This window comes from Phodopus roborovskii, unplaced genomic scaffold (genome assembly GCF_943737965.1).
Source record: "Phodopus roborovskii unplaced genomic scaffold, PHOROB, whole genome shotgun sequence".
NCBI classification, from domain to species: Eukaryota; Metazoa; Chordata; class Mammalia; order Rodentia; family Cricetidae; genus Phodopus; species Phodopus roborovskii.
This window is the reverse complement of record NW_026126967.1, coordinates 113,974-137,921: the sequence shown is the minus strand read 5'-3', so window position 1 is coordinate 137,921 and position 23,948 is coordinate 113,974. Positions and strand designations below refer to the sequence as shown.

Here is a 23,948-nt window from a genome sequence, read left to right as displayed (position 1 = left end):
ATTTGACTGTATGTGGAGAGCTCCTTGGCTGACCAGTTCAGCTTAGTGTCTTCTGACTCTACAATGTGTGAAAGGGAAATGAAATCTGTAGAAGCTATAATTTGAGACCCAACATTTTGTGGGCAAGCAATCTGAAGAGGGTATTCTGTGGAGATGTTGGGAACCCCAGTGATCACATGGCCTCTGGGATGATCATTTGACAGCTCTGAGTGTGATGGATAGGAAGGTAGGTGTAACAAATGCATTTTTAATTTAGGGGGCTCTTCGATCTAAAGTGGGTTTAGCGGGATGTAACCACAATGTGGATGGAAGAGTATCCTAACACAATCCAAGAATGTAGTCCTGTGAGAATTCTGAGTGCTGGGGCTGGAGATAAGGCTCGGTGGTTAAGAGTACTGGCTGCTCTTCCAGAGGACATGGGTTCAATTCCCAGCACCCACAAGGCAGCTCACAACCGTCTGTAATTCCAGCTCCAGGGGAATTGACACCCATGACAAAACAACAACGCACATAAAATTAAAAAAGAAAAAAATGGAAAGGGGAAGAAACATTCTAAAGAAAGAAAAACAATTCTGAGTACCTGTGAGAAAACTCCGAAGAAAATAAGAGTCTCGTGACCTCAGTTTCTCCAAAACACCGAATTGTTCTTGGAGGATTATTCTTCTACACCCCTCCCAGGTGTATCATATAGGAGTGAGTTTTCTTCAGATTATTCATTCCAACTGGCTATTAGTACTTATTTATACACCTCTATAGAAATTCATGGGGTTTTTTTCCATGTGCAGCCTGTTATTGTGATTATATTCAGTTTGAACTCATGAGAGCTTTACTCACATGATCTTTCTTAACGCTCAAAGTGGATATTGCCTGATGTTCTTAATAAAGTTGGCTGTTGTGTGAGACTTTATTCCCCCTTTTTAGGCTCCATTCTCCCAGGTTCCACTACCTTTAGATCGGTAAACTGAGGCACATCTGTATTTCATGATAGCATTACTTCACCTGTCTGATTTCCATAAGCACAACTGTTCTGTTGAGGTGACTCCCACTCATACCTAGAGATGTTCAACAGTGCATTTATATTTGTACAAGTTGTTCTGGATGTAAGTATGTCTAAACACACTGCATACTTTCCCCTCTCCTTCAATAGGCTCTGCCCAGGCTCTCAGATTTGATTGCACATTGTATTCACCCAAGAGCACCAGACTCACTCCCAAGATTTTCTGACAAAGGCTCCTTGAATCCAGTAGCATGGACACTGCAAATTTTCAATGCTCTGATGTGTCTAGAATGGCAGAGGTGATGGGCGCACTGAAAAAGAATAGAATAATGATAACATGACAATGTTCCTCTTTTCACCTTTGAGGGTACATGATTTTTGAGACCCTGTCAGTGACTGACCCTAGGAAGGCATGACAAGTGCAGAAAGGCAGTCACTATGCCTAGGTTGAGAGTAGGGGACAGACACTTAAGTGTTCAGGAATAGACTCTGATGTATTATCACAGGGTGTACCCACTGTTCGAGCCTAAAATCCATCTGATGAGAAAACCAGGAGTAAACACTTAGGTAAATAAATGCTGCTTCTCATATATTTAAGGACAGTGATCATTTTAAAATGAAAATAAGAAGGCAGCTATGATAGTGAACAATTTGTCCTGTGAGTTATTGTCCTCTGTTAAAGGCTCAACTGTTGGAAAGACATCATCACTATCTACCTTTTTGATATGTATATTATTTTAACTTATGTGTATGTGTTTTGTGTACATGTTCATGCTGGTGAAAACAAGGATAGAAAAGGATACAACAAGGATGTTTTATCATCTGGAACTTGGATTTTCAGACACTGTAGGCTTTCCAACGTGGATTCTGGGAACCTTATTTTGTTTCTCTGCAAATGTAGCAAGTGTTTAGCCAGAGAATTTTCTCTTTACTACCACCACCTGCCACATCAAAGACCTTTCCAGTGCCTACTTTTGTCATTGGGAAAAAGAGAGAAATAAAAGATCTCTCTGGTCGATGTTCCAAGTGATGTCTAAGTGTCTTCAGAGGTGTCTGCACAGATGGATCCAAAGAAGTCCTTCAATTCCATGAGCTCGGCTTGTTAGTACAGGAGGGAACTCTCAGTCTGGATAACCTTGATCCACTTTATTATGATAAAAAAAGAAAAGAAAACAGACAAATTGACATAATGGATGAATAACAGCCATTAATATGGAGTGTTTTCAGTTATACACTGCTCTGTGTGACTTATGTACATTTTAGAAAGCATTACTATACAGAGGTGAATGAAGGTGGCTGTGAGTGATGTTTGTAGAAAAGTTACAGTTCCTTGTACCCTTGTGGATCATCTGACCCTGAAACCCCAGGGATGGGAATGTCTGTTCAGATTCCTTGTACAGTTTAGCGTTGCCACAGCCCACTGTGAGGAACCTTTGCATTCCCAACATAACTCTCCCTTCGTGGACACTAAATCCCGGTAGTATTTACAGTGTAGTACAGTGTAGTAATACAAAAATTACACACTCACTGTGGCTTCAATGAGAAGAATTGTAATGTGTTGCCCTAGGTGCTTCAAAAACCTCTGACACTGGATGAAAAGCAATTAGTATCTTGTTTTCTTTTGAGAAAAAAAAAAAAAACAAAACCAAAAATAACAACAAAAAACAAACAAACATAAACCGAAGTGCTTGTTTGGCTCCTCAGGGTTATGGTCAAGTTTCTAACGACAGCTTACCTTGAATTCTAGGACTTCCTAGAGTCTAGGTGACAATGATCTTCAGTACTGGCCTTAACCCCTGACGACAAGAAGGCTACAAGTTGTAGTCTTCAGATGGCAAATAATGGAGGGAGTCTTCTAAGGGATGTGGTCCCCTCCCCAAGGTAGTCTTCTTTTTCTAAGCTCCCTAATCCTCTTTACAGATTCAGGAGGTCCCAGACCAGCACTCCAGCCAAGGTGTCGCCACCAGCAGGCAGCAACTGTGAAACAGATAGTGGCTGACTTCCATCCCTGGGAGGTCCATTCTTAGACCACTGGGGATGAACCTCCCCTCTTGAGGCAATTCCAGATGAAAATCCCCAGGGCCAGCAGGGTGATGCACATGGTAGATGAAGCCACCAGCAAACCGATGACAGCTGGTGCATGTGGGGGGTAATCCTTGGTCACCAGCTGCCCCTGGGAGAAGAGATTGAGCATCAGGGGAAGGTCCCTCCTATCAAGTCCAAGAGAACTGTTCACCCAAGCCTTCTATGAAGGGGAAGAGGCTAAAGAGTGAAGACTGTGGTGTCTACTACCCTGCAATTCAGAGAAACCACGAAGAAAGGAAATTCTGACCTTTGCGAGCATATGTGAGAGAATGTGTGTGAAGCCTATCCAGGAATGCCATTGAAACAATTTTTCTAGTACCTTATTCTAGAGCCCTAAATGTTATGTAACCTTCAGCACAGACTAATGGTTTCTGTGGTGGTAGAAATGTTCTGTATAAATATGTACAGTGTGGCACACCAGAGGATACTGGTACTTCTAGGGAAAGGCCCACTGCGATGCTTTGGGGCATCTCTTGCTCTCTCCATGCATCATGGTTAAAAACTCATAGCCCACTTCTGCTGTGCTAAATTGAGCATCTGTGAAATACTCACATGGAGCCTTCTCACAGCACAGCAATAGTCCCCTGTGTTCTGAGTGACTGTGTGGTCTCTGCCTTATTCCCCAGCCCTGCAGGAACATCGGGTACCTGAGTGCCATCCCAGGCTTGGTACTGCAGTGTCCCTGAGAGGATATAGTCACTCAGGTAGAAGACATAGAGGCTGATGATGAGTATTGGACTCACAAACGCCCACATGGCCTTCCAGTACCAGTTGAGGGAGCGGCAAGTCATGGCCTGAAGGTCACTTTCAAATCTGTTGGGAGCACAGAGAGAGACAGATTTATTCATGCTCTGGAGGGAGGGACTCTAGTTTGCATACCTTCTGCCCTTGGGAAGATGCTGTTCTGGTTTGATGTTTGAATGTGACCCCAACCCATCTGATCCTCTCTGGGGGAGCTATTGAGGTAAAGGGAAAAGGGCTGAGGCTGCCTGAGGATGACCAATGAAGAACTGGTCATGAGACATCATCTCCCCGGTGTTGGCCTTCAGAGGTCCCAGGTGTGGACCAGAGGTTAGTTCCCAGAGAAGGTGGGGGAGGGGGTGCCAGCCCTCTCAGTCCACAGGGCTACGGTGAGATTCCCTCTGCCCTCCCACTCTGTCCATCAGTGATGGTTCCGAGTATACTCTACTGCCTCCTAGAGATGGTCACTATGTGCTTGGAAGGGCCTGGCCTTGGCATGGGAGAGCAGGCAGAGTTAGAGCAGGAACAAAGCTGCTAGGCTTAAACTCAAGACCACCCTCTGCCTTCTCATCGTGGATATATTCTATCATAATGGCTGAAAGTCTGGGAATGCTAAAGATAGCCCCTGAGACTGTGAGAAGTGGACTTAAATGTGGTGTGGGGCCCTAGATAAGGATTGGTTTGGGAAGAAACTACAATTTACATAGATGCTCTCACATGCCAGGCTCTGGTCATGTACCAGAGCAGATTAAGCCTCCAAGGTAGTAGTCAGAGATCCCTTATATACGGGGGTACCAGGGCTTAGTGTTGTCAGATAACTGCACAACATGGCAGAGTCAATATTTGACTCTTTCCAGGTTTTCTTCTGACTTCCTAAGGCTTTCCATGGTGCCTCTGAATTCATAGTAGCCCTTCCCACTGCCATACCATACAATATCAGCCACTGGGAGGCTCCCTCAGGAGAGGATTAAGTGCTGGATTGGGAGCTACATGCATTTGTACTGTGGACCACAGAGACCCAATTTCAGAAAAAAAAAAAAAAAAAAAAAAAAAACCAAGTGCTATCAGGCTTCGAGGAGCGGGGAAGAGGACACTTCCCACATGATAGCTAGGACATGTGATCAGATGTGACATTATCTATCCTGGACATAGAGCCATCAGAGGCACAGGAGGGTTCTCATGATCCTGGCTGGGTGGCAAGATGTTGAAATTAAAAATGGGTCTCTGTGGTGCACATTACATGTGCATAAAGCACCTAGAACAACTTACCCAAGTGGAACCGAGTATTACCCTAGCAGGAGCACAGCTACACCCCTGCAGCCTTTCTGGAGTTGTCTTAGAAGCACATGGCCCCTAATTAGACCCTTCCACTGATTGTCTTGCCTTTCGCCACTCTCCCATGCCCCGCCTCCACTGCCTGGTGTCCTGATCTGAAATGGCCTCCTTGGGCAGGTAGCTGGAGATGACCTTGCTGTCCGTCAGAGGGGTGAGGATGGCCGCTGTGTTTCCAAGCATGCTCCCAAAACCCATCATCAGCAGCATGAAGATGTAGAGAACTGACCAGAGCTGGGACACTTCCATGTTTTTAATGGCCTCAGTGTAGACGATGAAGGCCAGGCCCGTGCCCTGAACAGCCTGCTGATGATTAAAAGACACCAGATATACATGTGAGTCAGAGGGGACAAGAATGAAACACCATAGTTCGGATGTGGAATGTCTACCCTCCCTGTCTTGCTGCACTCTTCGAGGTGTGTAACTGTAACACCAAAAATAAAAACCCAGAGACAGATATTGGGGTTCAAGCTTCAAGCTGAGGTCAGAGAAGCAAAGCAGCTGAGCCACTAGGTCTTACATCTACCTCAGTCCAAAAGGGGTGATCCTGTCTCCACAAGGACTCCAGCAAACCTCAGACTGCTGCCTATCCTCGGGGTGGCTAGAGATTAAATCTCACAATGCTGCCTGAGACACTGGATTCCTGTCTTTCATATGCCTCTCTAGAGCAGGGATTAAAGGCATGAGCTCTGTTAAATCTTTCAGACTGATTCACTCTAGTGTATCCCTGGGAGGTCTCTAACTCACAGAAATCCACCCAAAGGCATGTGGATACTGCCTGGCTAGCTAGTATGGTTTCTGTGATTAAAGGTATGTATCACCATTGCCTGACCTCTATAGCTTGTGGCTGGCTTTGCTTTCTGAATCCTCAGGCAAGCTTTGATAAGTCATAAGTAATATATCACCACATATAACTTTCAGAGCTGGGCTCTCACTGGAGAAAGTAGATCATTGGGTAAGTGTCTTGAGATTGTATAGCCCGCTGTCATTTCCTGTCTGTTCTTTGCTTCCTTGTCCATCAATAGTTAAAATCTTAGGCTCATGAGTCTATTGTCATGAATTGTACAATCCTTCTCCACCATGTTAGATTGTGCCTTTCAATCCAGAAATAAAATAAGTGCCTCACTCATGACCATGTTAGGTATTTGGTTATAGCAACACAATTTTGTATTGACTGATACAAAAATGAAATAAGCTAAATGGTATAAGCAAAGGGGGAATAGTAGGCTTCAGGAGCAGATGAGGATAACATGACACTGAACATTTTAAGTGAATATTAGATATCACACAACAATTATTTCACTATTATTAGCAGGAGCCATCAATTCTAAACAATGTCAGTGTTAAAATACACCCTACTGGGGTACTCTGAACTCACTTTCCTGCCCATGACTACCACCGAAAGCACCACATTGTAGACAATTGGAATCAATGACTTAAAAAAATAGTGTTTTCAATGATTAACATAATTATTGGTTTAAAATGTCACTGTAATGTTAATATTGAATTAGACATGGTTGAAGAGAGAATTAGTGGGCAGGGAGTTATTTCTCAGTGTAATTCTGTTCAATAGAATGTAGTTTGACCTAAAGATGTCTTTGTACACTGTGAACCTTAAGCTAATCACATCAGCCAGCCTCTAAGAGCCAGGTAGCCAACTGCTTAAAACCAGGTTCAAAGAAAGCAAATATAAGTTTTACCCAATGAGCACTCTGTATACTTCTTTTCTATTTTCTTTTTAAAATTTTATTTTATATGAATTGGTGTTTTGCTCGCATGCATGTGGTGTTTGTGTGTGTGTGTGTGTGAGAGAGAGAGAGCGAGCAAGCGAGAGAGAGAGAGAGAGAGAGAGAGAGAGAGAGAGAGAGAGAGTCCTTTAGAGCTTGAGTTACAGGGTGCTGAGAATTGAACCCATGTCCTCTGGAAAAGCGGATAGTTTCCTGAACCACTGAGCCATCTCTCCAGCCCCCCTCATTTCCACTTTCTATATTTAATTTTCTTTTCTTTTGATATCCTGCACATGTGAGGGTAGAACATTCTGAATTTCATTTTGCCCAGTATGTTTTCTAACTACAGAATCAAGCCAATTAAAATCTATGAAAGTGATTCTGTCTTACTTTTCTGTTGTGACAAAATGCCATGACCAAGGCCACAGAAAATAAAGTGTTTAATTTGGGGTGCATGGTTACAGAGGGTTAGAGTCCATGGCCATCATGGTGAGGACATGGCAGCTGGCAGGCAGGCATGGTGTTGGCCCATGAGCGCTTATATCCCTTTCTGCAAACAGGAACCAGAGGGAGCTATTTGGGAATGGCCTGGGCTTCTGAAACCTCAGGCCCACTGCCAGCATCAGAACTCCTCCAATGAGGCCACACTTCTTAATCCTTCCCAAAGAACTGTACCAAATGGGGGGGCAAGTATTCAAACATATGCACATATGGGGGGCATTCTCATTCAAACCACCACACCCCACACCTTGTCTGCCATAGGCTTGTGGCCATATCATAATGCAAAATGACTTTCGTCCAACTCTAACAGTCCCCACAGTCTTTCATGGTGTGAACACTATTTTAAGTTTCTTCTGAGACCCAAGGCAACTTTTAATTATAACTCCTTGTAAAATCAAAAAGTAAATTATAAACTTCAATGTAAAACAGCATAGAATATACATTACCATTTCAAAAGGGAGGAATGGTAATATAGTTAGAAAATACTGGAGCAAGGCATGACAGAAATCCAGCGGGGCAATCTTCAAATCCTGTTATCTCTAATCTATTTCTAATAGGCAAATGGAAATTCAGGAGGGCAAACTCCAAATCCTATAGCTCTAATCTGCTGCCAATGGGCTTAGATGGCTCTTCCCTTCAAGTTCCGCTGGCTACAACATGTGTCTTTCTCTCTTGATTTGGTCCCAAGCTTCTTGGTAAGTCTATGATTTTGACATTTCCAAGATCTTGAGGTCTCCAATGCAATCCAGGCTTCATTTTCATAAATTCACATATAGCTTCTCTGGTTTCCTTGAAGGGATTCCCATGCCAAACACCTCGCTTCAGAGGATTTTCTTAACTGCGGAGGAAGATTCCACAACTCCTTTACTCCAGTATCATTCAGGGATCTAAAGCCAGAATGACCTGGCCAATGAAGCCAAGTTCAGCCATTTTGGTTGGAGCCTGTTCCCCTTCTTGAATTATATTTGCATAACATTTTCCCCCATTGCAGCTTTATAGAAATACAAAAGGCATTTCCTTTATGCAAGTTTTCGGGTTAGCTGGGTGGGGTCTTCACCCAAAGACAACACTCCCTTTATTCCATTTCACACTAGGCCTCTCCTTATCTCTTTCAGTACAGACATCAAATTTCTTGGTGCTTTTTCCCCTCCTCAAACTATACATTTTGTGTTTCTTTTTGCCCTGCTTATTATTTTTTATGGTAGCTCTGCATGAATGTGATTACTAATAACCATGCAACAGAGTTAATATTAGGCTGTTTTGAAATATCCTCTGCCTATAAAATTAGTCCAACTATTTCAATTTGCCCTCAGGCAGAAAGCATCCTCATTTTTTCCCCAAGCACCACAAGAATGGTTTCTAACACTGTCACTAATTTTGTTGCCCTCTGAAGTTTCTTGAGCTAAGCATCCATAACCCTCAATGATCTTAGCACTGTTGTCTCCAAGCTCTTACTAGGATGTCCATTCAGCCCTGCTTATAGCAGTCAACAGCTTTCCTAATCCAATTTCCCCAGGTTTTCCATATTCCTTCCAAAAGCAGCATGGCTAGCTTCCTGTCACAGCAATGCCCCACCCCTTAGTACCAACATTTGTCTTCCTCTTATTAAAAAGAAAGTGTTTAATTTGGGGCTGCAGAAGGTTAGAATCCATGATCATCATGAGGAAAGCATAGCAGCAGGCAGCAGGCAGGCAGGCAGGCAGGCATGCAGGCAGCAGGTAGGCAGGCAGGCAGCAGTCAGGCAGGAAGGCAGGCAGAAAGACACACCTCTTCCAACAAGGCCACACCTCTTAATCCTTCCTAAACCGTTCTACCAGCTAGGGAACAAGTATTTAAACATGTGAGTTTATGGGGACATTCTCATTAAACTACCTCAGATTCCCTTTTAACAACATAGAAGATAACCCAAAGAAATGATGACATGGATAGTGTAATATGCAATCAAAAAGTTATAAGACCTGTGGAATAGGAGGGAAAAGATTAACATAAATCTAAATGAAGATTTTCAAGGAGAAAAGAGCATTCATTGTCTGCTCTGCCAAATGACCTGGGTTCAATTCCCAGTACCCACAGTGGCTTACAGAGTGGCTAACTCTGATTCCAGAGATCTGACAGCATTTTCCGACTTCTATGGGCACTGGGAATGCACATGGTTCATGTAGACAAAATACACATAAAACAATGTTTAAAAAGACTGTTATACATTGACAGGCAGTGATAGAATACGCCTTTAATACCAGCAATCAGGAAGCAGAGGCAGGCAGATCTCTGTTTGAGGCCAGCCTGGTCTACAGAGGAAGTTCCAGGAGAGTCTAGGCTACACAGAAAAAGCCTGCCTCAAAAAGAAGCAAGCAAGTAAACAAGCAGACAAATAAAAAATAAGAAATACAGAATGAAAGAAAGAAAACAAATGGGGCCAAAAACATATGTTTATATGGAAGCAAAATCTAACAAAATTTACAATCCTTAGAACTTGCCCTTTCCAGGCATGATGGCTCAAACCTTTAATCCCAGAACTCAGGAGGCAGAGACTGTCAGATCTATGTGAGTTCAAGGCTAGCCTGGTCTACAAAACAAGTTTTAGGACAGCCAGGGGTGTTACACAGAGAAACTCTGTCTTGAGCAGACATCCTTCTCCACCCCCCAGATAAACAAACTTGCCTTATAGAACAATATTTTAAAAGAAGATTTATTTAGTTATATGTATATGTACATGTATATGTATATGTACATGTTTTTGTACCATGTCTGTGCAGGTGCCCACAAGGCCAGAAGGAAACATCAGATTCTCTGGAGTTGACTTTGAAGTACTTGATGTGAGTGTTGGGAACTAAACTCCGGTCTTCTGGAAGAACACCAAGCTTTTCTAACTGCTGAACCATCTCTTTAGCCCCACAGGAAGGTATTTTAAAGCTAGTTCCTCTCTCCCAAAGATAGCTGGAATGCAAGAAAGAGTATTTACAAATAAAATTGTGTGTGTGTGTGTGTGTGTGTGTGTGTGTGTGTGTGTGTGTGTCCATCCCTGGAGCCAGAGACTGATCTCAGTGCCTTGTGCATCCTAAGTTTGCGGTATTTAGAAAGTTATAGGCTCAAAGGGCCTGAACTGCATGACGATAATGTTTAAAATGGAAGAGGGGAACCAGGTCTGGCACACACCTGGAAGGAGATATGAAAGTCCAAATTTCAAACAGTAGAGAATATATACTAGAAAGGAAAGGAAATAAGAGAGAGAGAGAGAGAGAGAGAGAGAGAGAGAGAGAGAGAGAATGGCAGGAGCAGGGGAAATAAATAATTCTAAAACTATAAAATAAAATAAAATCAGTAATTATAACATCTTGGACATAAAGCCAATCTCAAAAAAAAAAAAAAGCGAGGAAAAACTAAGTGTCAGAACCAAAAGAAGGGAACTGAATGGATGCCAAAGTTTAGAACAGGAGCCATAGATGCACAAGTGGGATCTAGATCTCGAATCCTGGGTGTCAGCGTCTGCGTGTCTGTGTTGTGCAGGAATGGAGGGTCAGGCTATAGATCCTATAGGCAGGGCTCAGAGCTTTACAATGGTGCTGGTTAGTTTTATGTCAACTTAACACAAACTAGAGTTATCTGAAAGGAGGGGACCACAACTGAGAAGATGCTTCCATAAGTTGCAGGGCATTTTCTTAATTAGTGATGGGGAGGGGAGCAGCCCATTGTGGCTGGTGCCATCCTTGGCCTGGTGGTACTGAGTTCTTAAAGAACGTAAGCTGATCATGCCATGAGCAAGCCAGTAAGCAGCAACCCTCTGTGGCCTCTACATCAGTTCTTATCTACAGGAATCTACCTTGAGTTCCTGATGGAGGTGTAAGCCAAATAAACCCTTTCCTCCCCAACTTGCTTTGGGTCATGGCCTTTCCTCATAGCAATTATTACTCTAACTAGAACAACAAGCAAAAGGAGGAAAGTGTTGTATCTCTCCGTGGACAATGGTAAACCCCAGAAAACAAAACAAAACAAAACAAACAAACAAACAAACAAAAAAACCAACCAACTACTCCCTAACCTAACCAATAAGCAAAGGCCATGGAAACTTTATCCTGGCCTTGAAAGTATTCTCTAAAAGCAGTCTGAAAAAGCCTTTATAGTAAATCAAAGAACTAGTCAGAGTGTTCACCTAACACTTGGAATTTCACTGTGTTCAAAGTACAGGAAAACAATTGTGCCTGAGACTCCAATAAAATCAGTAATAATAGTGAAACCACAATAAAAAAGGGTTGAAATACAGACACTTAAAAGAAATGTGCTAAATCATATCCGCAGGTTATAGGATAGTTTATAGAGTAAACAGAAGCAATCTGTAGTTGTGAGAATTCATTAGGAAATGCATCAAGATTTCAAGGTACAAGACTAACATAAAAAAATGTTTGTTTCTTCTGCCACCAACATAAACAACCGTAGAAATAAGGAGAAAGACACTATTTACAATAGCAATGTAACAGAAGATATGCAAAGACATTCACAAAGGAAATTATCTGACAGAGTTAGGTGAATGAGAGAAAGCATGTTCCTAAATCAAAACCCAATCCCCTGGAACAAAGACGGAGGGAGAGATAACACTCTTCCATATCCCTACAGAGTTTAACTAAAAGGTGAGCCACAAGAGAAGGCCACAGTCAACAACAGAGAGTAAGAAAACATAAAAACCAAAAATACTTAATGTTAGATTTACAAGGCCATCCAGGGCTACATGAGAAGTGAATCAGTCTAAAAGAGAAACAGAGCTCACAGCTTTAAACCCCAGCACTAATATATAAGATAGGAGCAGGGCATTAAGGATTTAGTCTTGGCAATTTGTCTCCAGCTTGCTATGGATAATATCTCTCCAGCCCTGGTACAGGACCGAGCTCTCTGGTAGCCTAGATGCTTTGCTTCTCTGATCTTCATTGCTTTATTAGTTCATAAACAATGTATCAACCACAATCATCGTACTTGAGCAGCTTTTTATGACTATTCTTTTTGCACTTTTATAGTAATTCCTCTATTCTTACACCTCAAACATGTATTTTCCCTCTAAATTATACCAGAAAGAAGGGGTAAAGAGGGAGGATAGAGAGAGGGTGAATAAGAATAAGGAGCAATGATACTTATGTATTAAAATGCCATAATTAAATTTGGTTTTTATGTATTTACTATTTTAAAATTGTCATTACTTAGTAAAACTGCTAACAAAACAATATTATTTATTTAAGTCTCCCCCTTACTCTGTGAATGTGTGTGTGAGTTCCTAAATATTTTCTTCATGATATTGACTATTTCTTTTATTGCACAGAAAGTTCTTTCTTTGATGTAATCCTACTGGTTTTTACTTTGTTGCAAGTTTTCGGGTCTTATCCCAAAACATAGGTACACAAAAATCTAAGTCTTCAAGTGTTTCGCCTTAGACTTTTCATACTTTGGACTTTTGTACAGCATGTGAGATGTGGATCTAGCATCAGCAATTGATTTGATGGCTTTCCAATGTATTCTCGTGGTGTCTTTGACAGAAATATGTGGTTTTCCAGGTACTCTACTATGTTCTACTTGTCTCCTTGTCTTTTCTCAAGCCAATACCAGACACATTGTAGACAGACTTAAAATCAGGTATTAATATGACTTCAGTTTCGTTCTTTTATTCAATAGTGTCATGTAGATTTTAAGATTTTTTTTCTGATTCTATGAATATTATTATTGGTAAGGATTGAACTGGATCTGTAAACTGTCTTGGGTAGTATGTACACTTTAATAATAATAATAATAATAATAATAATAATAATAAATACCAACTCTGTGATGGTTTGAATGAGAATGGCCCCCACAGGCTCATATATTTGAGCCCTTGGTTCACAGTGGGTAGAACTATTTTAGAAGGTTAGGAGAAGTGGCCTTGTTGAAGGGAGTGTGTATGCCACTGAGGGAGCCCAGGTTGAACCCAATCTCTCTCTTTCTTCTCCCATCTCCTACCTCCTCCTCCTTCTCCATTCACCCTTCCCCTCCCTCTGCCTCTTGCCTGTGGATTAGATATAAGCAGGCATTCTTCCTGCCTGCCTGCTGCCACACTTCCTGCCACAATCATAGACTCAAAGAAACTGTAAGCAAAGTCTCAATTAAATTCTTCTTTTTGATAAGCATAGTACAGAGTACATAGTACATAGTACAGAGTACAGAGTACATAGAACATAGTGTCTCTTCACAGGAACAGAAAATTAACTAGGACATCTTCTGCTCCATAGAGTATCTTTCCTTTCCTGGAGTCATCTTGACATCTTTCATTAATATTTTCACAGTTTTATTGCCAATACCTCTCATTCCCTTAATTCTTTTTATTCAGAGCTCAAACAACTGGAGAGCAAAGAGTCCACCTTAAAAAATGGGCAAAGAAATGGGCTACATAGACATTTATTTAAAAAGACATGAGGGGACTTTAGGGTTGGCTCAGTGGTTAAGAGCGCCTGCTGTTCCTGCAGAGGACCTGGGTTCAGTTTCCAGCACCCACCTGGCAACTCATAACCACTGTCATAGCCCTCTTCTTATCCCTGCGAGTGTCAGACATACATGTGGCATACACATACACATGCAAGCAAAATACTCATATGTGTCAAATAAAATAAATACATCTAAAAAGTTAAGACACAAATAGCCAGCAAATATATGAACAAAAATTCAGCATCATTAATCTTCAAGGGAATACAAATAAAAACCACAATTAGATATTATTGCAAAGGGATCTTAAAAGCCATGTGTCAAGGATATAGCAGCACTCTCATTTTTACTGTGATATTCCTTTAAAAAAATCTAGGATATAAAACCATCCATGGAAAGTGAACATATAGAAATCACATGGTATGTATCCACAAAGGAATACTACTTAGCCATAAAAAGAATGAAATCTTGTCACATGTAAAGGTATAGACAAGTTCAGGCATCATGGTAAATAAAACAAATCATAGACAAATAATGCATTTTTTGCACTCATTTGTAGAAAGTGGTAAATGAACCTCCAAGAAGATGGGAAAGGCAGCGAGGGAAGACAGAGGTTAGACAAGAGTCACCAAAATACAGGAATTAGAAGCAGAAATCATTGCTTCTTTGCCCAGCACTATAGGTAACTCTAATCTACAAGAATCCATGATACATAAAAATAACTAGAAGAGTAAAAAAATGTATATATAATTCATGTATGAGGAGAAGGAAATGTTAGTGGCATTGGTCTAGCTGCTATGTGTTTCATACTTGTATCAAAGCATCAGGCCCTTCATAAGCATGCACGGATATTATGTTAATAAATAAAATTTAAAAACAATGTATCATGGGCATAAAACTGTAAGGGATTTTGCCTAGATTCATAGACAAAAACAAAACGAAACAAAACTTTTCACAAGGTTGGTTTTGTTTTATCAATCTTCTTTTAGGTTGGATCCACCTCTGAGAAACCCAGCTAGTAACCCATATCTTGATATGCTTGAATTAATCTCAGACTTCCATTTCGTCCTTGGCATGGCACCATACTTCATGAACTTCTAAGACTGTCAGAAGGACACTGAGAAAGTGGGATATATGTTTACCATGGCTGCTTACACATTTAGGGGGGTTAGTGAATTTACCCAAATATCTAATATGTCAAACCAGGTGAGATGCAAATGGATAAGAGTCTTTTTGCCAGTGATGTGAAAGAAATTCAGGGGCATGGTGGAGGTCTGATCCCGGTCCATAACACTGGGCACTTAGAAGACATTTGGGGAAAGCTCTGGACTTCCCCCCCTACCCCGCCAGTGGTCCGTGTTTCTTATGGGCTTTCTAGAGTCCTCACAAAGTGGCTTCCTTCTTTTTCTTGTGGGAAGGATGGCTGGACATGTGATCTAGCTTTAGCTTAACCTATCAGGAGAAATAACACTGACCAGTAAGTAAAACTTCAGAGGAGAATAATGTCCAGACTCTACTTATTTTCACAACTATAAGAGGCCTGGAGAGGAAAGGACTGCTTTAATATTCAAGGGTACAGACATCGCCCTTAGATCTTTTGGATCATGCTTGGTCTAGGTTGGGACAGAGAAGATGCTGCAAGGTCTGAGCTCAGCTGAGAAAGAACACCCTGATTCTTATGCTCAGCTGTGAGGCAAAGTGCTGTGGGGCTAAGATGACTATGTGGGGCTGGCCACTATGGGGACTTAGAAAACAATGTGAAATGTCACGCCAGGCACAACATTGGTGTTGTCATGCAATATCTCAATGACATAGGTTGTTCTAAGCTTGATGCCTCATGAAAGAACAAAAGCAAACAAACATGTCAGTACTGGAGAAGGCAGGCAGGTGATCAGAAGAGTGAGATCTAGGGGTCTCATGGGATTCTCAGAAGAAGACAAATTGTAAATGACTAAGTCACAAAAGATGTGAAGAGAACATTCATGCTGCATTTCACCAATAGGATGGGAAGAGCTTGGAGTAAATCTGGTCTATGTCCTGAGTGTGCAGTCCCTGGCTGTGATTTTGTGAAGAATACTTTGCCTATCTAAGCCTTTTGGGAGTGACCTCATGTATCTACTCTGAGGGGCTGTTACAAGAATAAGACACCGTGATCAACTATGGATTTGCTTTGCTGAATAGCTGAGTATGGAGCATTCACCCCAGCTTGAAACAGGTATGGGTGATGGAAATACAGCAGATACTCCAGCCCTAGGATGAATGGAAACCTGGGCATTTCAACAGAAAGAACGAGCTTAGGCAAATAAAAGGCCTTTGCTGGGTATTTTGGCATATCTGTGGCCTAAAATCCCAACACTCAGAAGGCTGAGTCAGGAGGATCACTGAGTTTGAGGCCAACTTGGGCCGTTCAGCCAGTTTCATGCCAGCCTGAAGTACATAAGGAGACACTTTAAAAATAAAAGCCAAAACAAGAACTAAAACCCCATACCACACAACAGAACAAAACAAAACAAAACAAAACAAAACAAAACAAAACAAAAAACAAGGGAGAACCCAACAGTTCTGGGTAGTATTGATTTCCTGAAAGCACTTTGAAATGGGACCCCAAATCCAACTACACAATAAAGTCCCCAGAGGCTGGCTAGTCTGATGTTGAGGTTCCCTCCACAGAATAATAGCTCTGGCATTTGAGGTGCAAGGACTGAATAGCAGGGTGTTTGAATATCTCCATGAAATGACCTGGTACAGGTGAGTGTGAGAACTGGCTGGGGCCTGTCATTTCAGATTCAGTGCTACAACTTTAATCACTTCTGACACCCTCCACTGTCAGCTAGTACAGGGACATGCCAATAACACCATCCATGCCTTCTGACCCACTGAGCCTCTACTCTGGACAGCAAGAGACAGCTCTAGCATGGACCAGATTCAGTCCCATCACACTCCCTAGCACACCTTGCTGGTTGACTCAGTGCCCCTCAGGATGCACAGATACACCATCAGCCAGGCCAGGATGAGGCACAGTGCTGGCTCCCACTGCACTCCTCCATTCTCCTGGATGGATGGTGAGATGTTGAGTGTTTTCCTGCACCAGAAGTACTGCATTGACGAAGCCTTTTCATACTCCTCATCGTAGCCTGTGCGGTTACCATTCAGTGGGCAGACAGACCACAGCAGGGGATCCTTTGGAATGAAGTGAGAATCAACAGAGAGTCAAGGGAAAGGCCAAGGGCTTGGTGGGATGATAGGAAGCATCTTTGACAGGAGGCTTCACACCTTGTCCTGAAAATATGGGCTAGCCTGGCTTGCGCGAAACAACAGAGTACAGTGGATCAGAGGCTTCCTGGCCTAGTCTTTCCAGATCCTTGTAGCTACCCTGTTCAAAACCAGTTGTAGGGCTGGAGAGATGGCTCACTAGTTAAGGGTACTGGCTGTTTTTCCCCAGGTTAGAGTCCCAGTAACTATAGGATGGCTCCCCTTCTGTAACTCTAGTCCCAGGGAATTTGACACGCTCTCCTGGCCTCTGCAGGCACCAGGCATGCATGTTGTACATAGACATTCAGGTGAAACACCCATATACATAAAATAAATAAGATAAACTTTAAAAATAATTTAAAAACAAAGCTGTGAACGTACTTGAGTTAGAATCTTGAACAGTGAGCCCATTTGGATGGACTGGCCACAGGAGGGAGACACTGTGGTATCTGATGGAACCAGCAGCAGGTCCCAGCTAAGAAACAGAAGCCCTCTAAGCTCAGTTGCCTAGCCAACATTCTCTGGGCCCTCTGCTGAGGCCACTCTAACTCACACTGTTTCACATATTTGGCTGCAAATCTGAGGATACCTCTGGGGTCCTTTGCTTGAGATGAGCTTGACTTCAGGTTTTTTTTTTGTTTGTTTGTTTGTTTTTGTTTTTATTTTTTGTTTTATAATATTCCTGCCAATGAACATGCTACATGAAGAAGCTCTAGGGCATGGAACAACTGAGAGATTTTCAGTTTTCTTCTCCCTTCATCTGCATCAGAAGGTAAAGATAGGGTCCTTACATTTGCTTGGCTAAAGGTACCCGCTAAGAAGGACGACACCCTCCCATAAAGTAGAGTCCTGTAGAGTCACTTGTAGCTCGTGGGATTGAACAAAAGCTCTTATGTCGTGTATATGGCCATGCCAGTGTAGATTTATATGTTCCGGGGACCTGCATGGCCCATAGACGTCCAAGTGAAGGTCTGCTGTGTCATTATCCTATGACCTTGGGAGAGGATTTACTGCAGAGGTAAGGGGGGGGATTTTTGTGAAGTATGGAATGCATGGATATTAGAGTGGTAATTCCTGGGTCCTTCTCTTCTTTTTCCATCTGGAAAGAGGCTGATATGGAGGCAGTGGGATTAGAGTCTCTGAGAGTAAAAAGGATGAAGATGGGGGTGGGGTGGGATAGAATATGACTGGTGAAGAGGAACATTCCAGCGCTCAGTGTGGAATTGTGGCATTTATTTATTTTCCCCAAAGCCTAGACCCTTCCAGAATATCAGTAACAAGAATTTAGATAATGCACTGTTTAAAATGCTTGTCATTGAAAATATTCCTGTAGATATTCCAATGAGTGCTGTGGACCTGCTCCTCAGAAATGAGTGTGCACATGTGTGTACGCACATGCAAACACACACGCATGTGCACGCACACACACACAGTGCATAGTTTGGCTTACATTGTGACAAGTAGTGGATCCAGATTCTGTCATCCCTGCTTGGCTTGTGGCTCCCATCACGCTCCCCCCATCACTGAGAGGGTTCCCACAGGCTGGCGTTCTCATCCTCTACCAGCTCCCCACTTGGTGAGTGGCCCTGCATTTTCTACCCTTTTTGCTTTTGCTCTGGCCAGAGGTTGGCTTACCTGGAAGGAATGGAAGAGATACCAGAAGCCCCAGGCATTGATGACGTTGTAGTACATTGAGAGGAAGGAGGAGACCACCACACTAGCAACACCTGTGAGCAAAGCAGAGGGCCATGCTGAAGATCAGATGTGTGTAATTTAACCAGTGGGACTTGAATGACACAACTATGGTGACATCCCCAAACAAGAACACTCTTCCTTTAGGCTTTCATTAGACCTGATACTACACCTATGACATCTTCTTGAGAATTACTACCCCTCAACTCTGATCATCTGAGATGGTAGATCAGTATTGGTTTTTTGACATCTAAGTGTCAGGTCCTGGGCTCAGTATTTTGTGTGCAGTTAGTTCACACAAAAGCATTATCCTCCTTCCAAAGAGCAAACTAAAGCTCAGAGCTTTCCCAAAACTACCCAGCAGAGCTATGGAGAAGGGCCAACTACATGCCTGATGTGAACTTGCTCCTTTTGGAGGTGGAGTTCCTGGAGCCAGCCCCATCCATGTGGCAGGAGTGTGACAGACAGACAACACTTACCCCCAGCCTGGTCTGATCTATGAGGTCCCACAGAGGGTATCACTGTGAGAAGTGAGAGTTTGCCATTAGGTTGCTCTAAAGTGAGTTTACTTGGGAGTGTTGTCAACCTTTGTCATCCCACACATAACCAGAAGAGTTGTAAGTTGTTGACTTTGCATGTGGCAGACTATACAGGTATCAATAGCATTACAGAGCAACTCCTCCCACTCCACTGGGAACTCAGGCCAGTAAGTGCATGTCAGTGCCCAAGGGGCCAGGCAGCCTCCCCTGTTTTCCAATATACAGCATACATTGCTGCCTCAGCACACTCTGATGGCCTTCATAGCTCTTCATCATGAGGAGGCAGTTTGAAGATGATGAGTTCTAATACCCCGGACATATTTCTTCCAAAGATGCAGGAGGTCACATCAGGTGGACCCTTCCTCATTCCTAAACAATGGCTCAGGCTTCCTGTCTGCTTCCCTTTCTTGGACATGAAAAGTACACAGAACATGTATGAACTCTGATGGCTCTAGATCCTGGTCTTTTACAAACTAGGAGAATCACATCATGGAGGTGCCAGGGGACAGTGACTGAAGGTCACTCTGGAAGGGTGCAGTAGGCCACACCTGGTATGTTCACATAGATGCTTGGCTTGTGCATCCAGGTATCACTATGATGCCCCAACGCCCCTAAGTGGTGTGGTGAAGATGAAATGACCTCACACTCGTGCATGCCATGTTCAGCACCAGGCACACATTAAGCAGGGGGTGGCATTTGTGTACATCCCCAGAGGATAGGTAGCTGGGACGAAATGAATGCTATGTCCAGCCAGTCAGAGAATATCAAGCTGAGGTCCAGAGTGGAGATGCCCTAAGGTGGAAGTTTCATTGGGGGTGGGATGGGGTACCATGTGAGGGCCAGAATCCAGGGCCCTCTCTGCCCGAGCTCCATGGTAGCCCTCTTTGGGAGTTGGTTCATCCAGTCACAGGTCCAGCCCATGCATACCAGTGATGCTCAGAAACCCACAAAATCTCTGTCAGAGGATCTGAGAAGGGTCCCACATACCGACACCACTGAGGTAGGGGCACCTCCAGGCACCGATGCTGCCTTGCCGCATGCGCTGCCCCACAGCCAGCTCCAGGTACAAGAGCAGCATCCCCTCTACAATGAGCATGACCAGGGGACCAGGAAACTCCCTGTGGGAGGCCAGACCTCAGCATCAGGTCAGTGAGGAGATATGAGATTCATGTCTCTGCAACTGTGCTTCTGTCACCCTCCTTTCCCCAACCAGCCTCTTCTGGCCACCCTTCTACCCCCTCCTTCCTCCTTTCACACACCCATCCTTCTACAATTCCTCTCACCATATATCAGCCCACCTATCTCTCTGACCACTTTTTGATTCATTTATTCATCCATCTATCCATCCTTCTTTTCTCCCTTCTGTCCCTCTGTCTGTCTATTGGAATACTAGACCAAGCATCAGAGGTTATAAAATAATCTCTTTCTCTATGTCTCTGTCTCTGTCACTGTCTCTGTCTCTCTGTCTTTGTCTCTGTATCTCTCTTTTCTCTTTTACACAAAATGTCAAACAGTAACCAAAGTAGGCCTAGTGAGTCCCATGGTCAGCTTGTCTCTGTGACAGGGCCTACTTACTTGACTACTGTTTGAGGTCAGGTGGAAACTCAAGGCCTGGTCTCAAGGGGGAATGGGAACATTTTTAGCACTGCCCAGCGAACACTTGCATATCACTGTCCCAACGCACAGTTACACAGTTCAGGAGGATAAAGTACAGCACAGTCATAATGATAAATTAAGCTCACAGAAAAAAGGATCAAGGGGTGGACATCATAAGAACAGAGAGAAGGCATGGCCATAGAGCTTAAGCCTTTACTCTATCAGAACTGAGGGGCATAGAACACCACAGACACAACAGTTGAAGTGTGTGCAATAATGAAATTTGTAAGACAATTTCTGATAGTGTGAGATTACGGAACATCACATATATTTCTGCGATACTTGAAGTGCCCAGGGTACCTAAGAATTAATAAAATCAGTCAAAAACATTCTCCATCATAGAATTAAATATCTGAAAACAATAGAAAAAAAATCTACAGATTTTGAGCAAATGAAATGACTGCCCATTGAGAGGAAAGACAGTCTCAGATATCGAGTCTTTTATTTTCTGTTCTTCAACTACTTGTTGATGAGCTGCAGCATGGGATCAGAAGAAAGAACACAAGTATGAAATTGTGTTATAAAATAAGTATCAATAGTAAATCAATAAGCAAAACAATGAAGGGCAAAAATAATGCTGTTGCTTTCACTGGACAAATAATGTAAAAGAGAAAAGGAACTCATGACTAGGGAAACATGATACCAATGGTAAAATAATCACATATGGAGTCCCAGATTATATCTTAAAGATGTGCTATGTAGAATAGGGTAAGGAAAGGAGCAAGAAGGAAAAGCATGCTGTGATTTGTAGGTATTCCTCAAGTTTCATGTGTTGGAATATGAATTAAGGTGGGACCTGTGAAAGATGATGGGGTCATGATGGCTCTGGATCAATGAATTCATGGAACATATAGATGGAGTGGCTTTGGATTAAAATGTTTTCTAGACAGAGCTCCTATGTTTCCATTGTTGTGTTACAACACGGATAAAGCAGAGCAGATACTGGGACTCTGATGTGCAAGCTTCATTGTTAAGGTGAGAAGATTCAGAATCACCATAGGGACATACCTCTGGATCTGTCAGTGACGATGTTTCCAAGAATATTTAAATGAAAAGGGAGGACTTACCTTAAATATGGTAACATTCAAAGGACTAGGGTTCTGGACTGAACTAACAGAGCAACGAAGGGTTGGGAGACTTTCAGTTTGTAAAAGGCTTGCCCTATACATGTAAAGACCTGATTTTTGATTCCCAACACCCACAGAAAAAAACTGATTATGCTTTCCATTCCAGCACTAAGGAGTCAGAGACAGTAAGTCCTTGGGGCTTGCTGGCCAGTCAGTCTGGCAGAATTGGTGAGTTCAGTCTCAAAAGGGCTAGAGATAAGACTCAGTGGTTAAAGAGTACTTAAAGGTCTTGCAAACAATATGGGTTCAACTCCCAGCACCTAAATGACAGCTAACAACTATCAGTAACTCCTGATCCAGGAGATCCAACACCCTCTATGGCCTTCATGGGCACCAGGCTTGTACATACAGATATACATGTGGACAAAACTCTCCTTGACATAAAATAAAATTAAATGTTTTTTATTTTTTTTATAATAAGGTAGAGCGCAATCGAGTAAGACACAATGTTGACTTCTTGGCCTCAACATACATGTGTATAAATAAATTGTGAACATGCAACTGTGTGTGTGTGTGTGGGTGTGTGCAAACAGATATGAGAGTTTTGGTGGTAGTAGGGAAAACAGCAGCATTGTGCCATTACTTCTTTGCCAGGAAGCATTGTACCCTAAAGCTGTGAGCCAAAATCTTCTTTCCTTAAGTTGCCCTTGTCAAGTATTAGTCGTAGCAATGGGAAAAGTAGCCTATACAGGCATCATACTCTCAGACTGTTCAGCCTTCAGATTGATGAGCTGAACACATGCCTGTGCTTTATATATTACTCACTGGGTGCTATTCAGTTATAACTATATAAAATGGAATGCTAATGTGTTAAAAGTTTGAACTACAAAGGGTGATATCAAAGATAACATTTCATTCATGATGCTGATGAAGGAAATGAATAATTTTTCAAAAATTTAATTATTAGCAGAGTAAAATGGGAACTTAAAACCTGTAATTATTTGAGAGAGAAGCAATTATATTTTGTATTATAAGAGATCAGAATGCAACAATCAAACAGCAAGAACATAAAATGACCAATAGCCAATAGGTGGTGGTACCCACCTTTACTTCCAGCACTCAGGAGGCAGAGGCAGGCAGATCTTAGTTTGAGGCCAGCCTGGTCTATAGAGTGAGTTTTAGGACAGCCAAGGCTACACAGAGAAACCCTGCCTCAATAATAATAATAATGATGATAATAATAATAATAATAATAAATCAGCAAACATAGTGTGATAATGATTATAAATGGATCCAACGCTTCCACTAGAAGTTTATAATAATTTAATAATAAAGTGTCAAACTTTAAAGAAATTAGGTTCCACAACTGGAAAATGATTAAATGTGTTGTTACCTCTATAAATGGAATGCTATTGAACCTTTAAGTTTATATTTTTAAATAATAGGATATGACTTTGAAAATTATTACAAAAGTTTTCCCCCACTCTATTGTCTCTTCCTTTCTTTCCTCCTTTATTTCTTTTACTCTCTCTCTCTTTCTCATTTTATCTTATTTTTTTGAGACAGGATCTCAGTCTGTACCATAGACTGGTCTTGAAATTAAAATCTCTTTGCCTCAGCTAAGTGAGTGCTATTACTCATCATGCCTAACCAGGTGTTTTCTCACGTATGCCAAGTCATATGTACAGAGTCAAATATCAGAGGACAGTGCTCAGGAGTTGGTTCTCTCTTTCTATCATGTGGTTCTGGGAACTGAACTCGTTATTAGGTTTAGCAGCAAGAGCCTTTACTCACTGAGCCATTTTGCTGGCCAAACTAGGCTAGGTTAATTTTAAGAGCAAAGCATCAAATGAAATGTAAAATGTAGCTCTCACTTTTAAAATAAAAAAAAATAGGAGCTATTATTACCACTGGGTAGCAGAAT

The 23,948-nt window shown here is 42.3% G+C and overlaps 1 pseudogene; it reads right to left on the bottom strand.

Annotated features, from left to right (window-relative positions):
• Positions 1 to 3,011: 3,011 nt before the first annotated feature.
• The window catches only part of LOC127214739 (sodium- and chloride-dependent transporter XTRP3-like), a 104,158-nt pseudogene continuing 83,221 nt past the window's right edge, over positions 3,012 to 23,948 (bottom strand).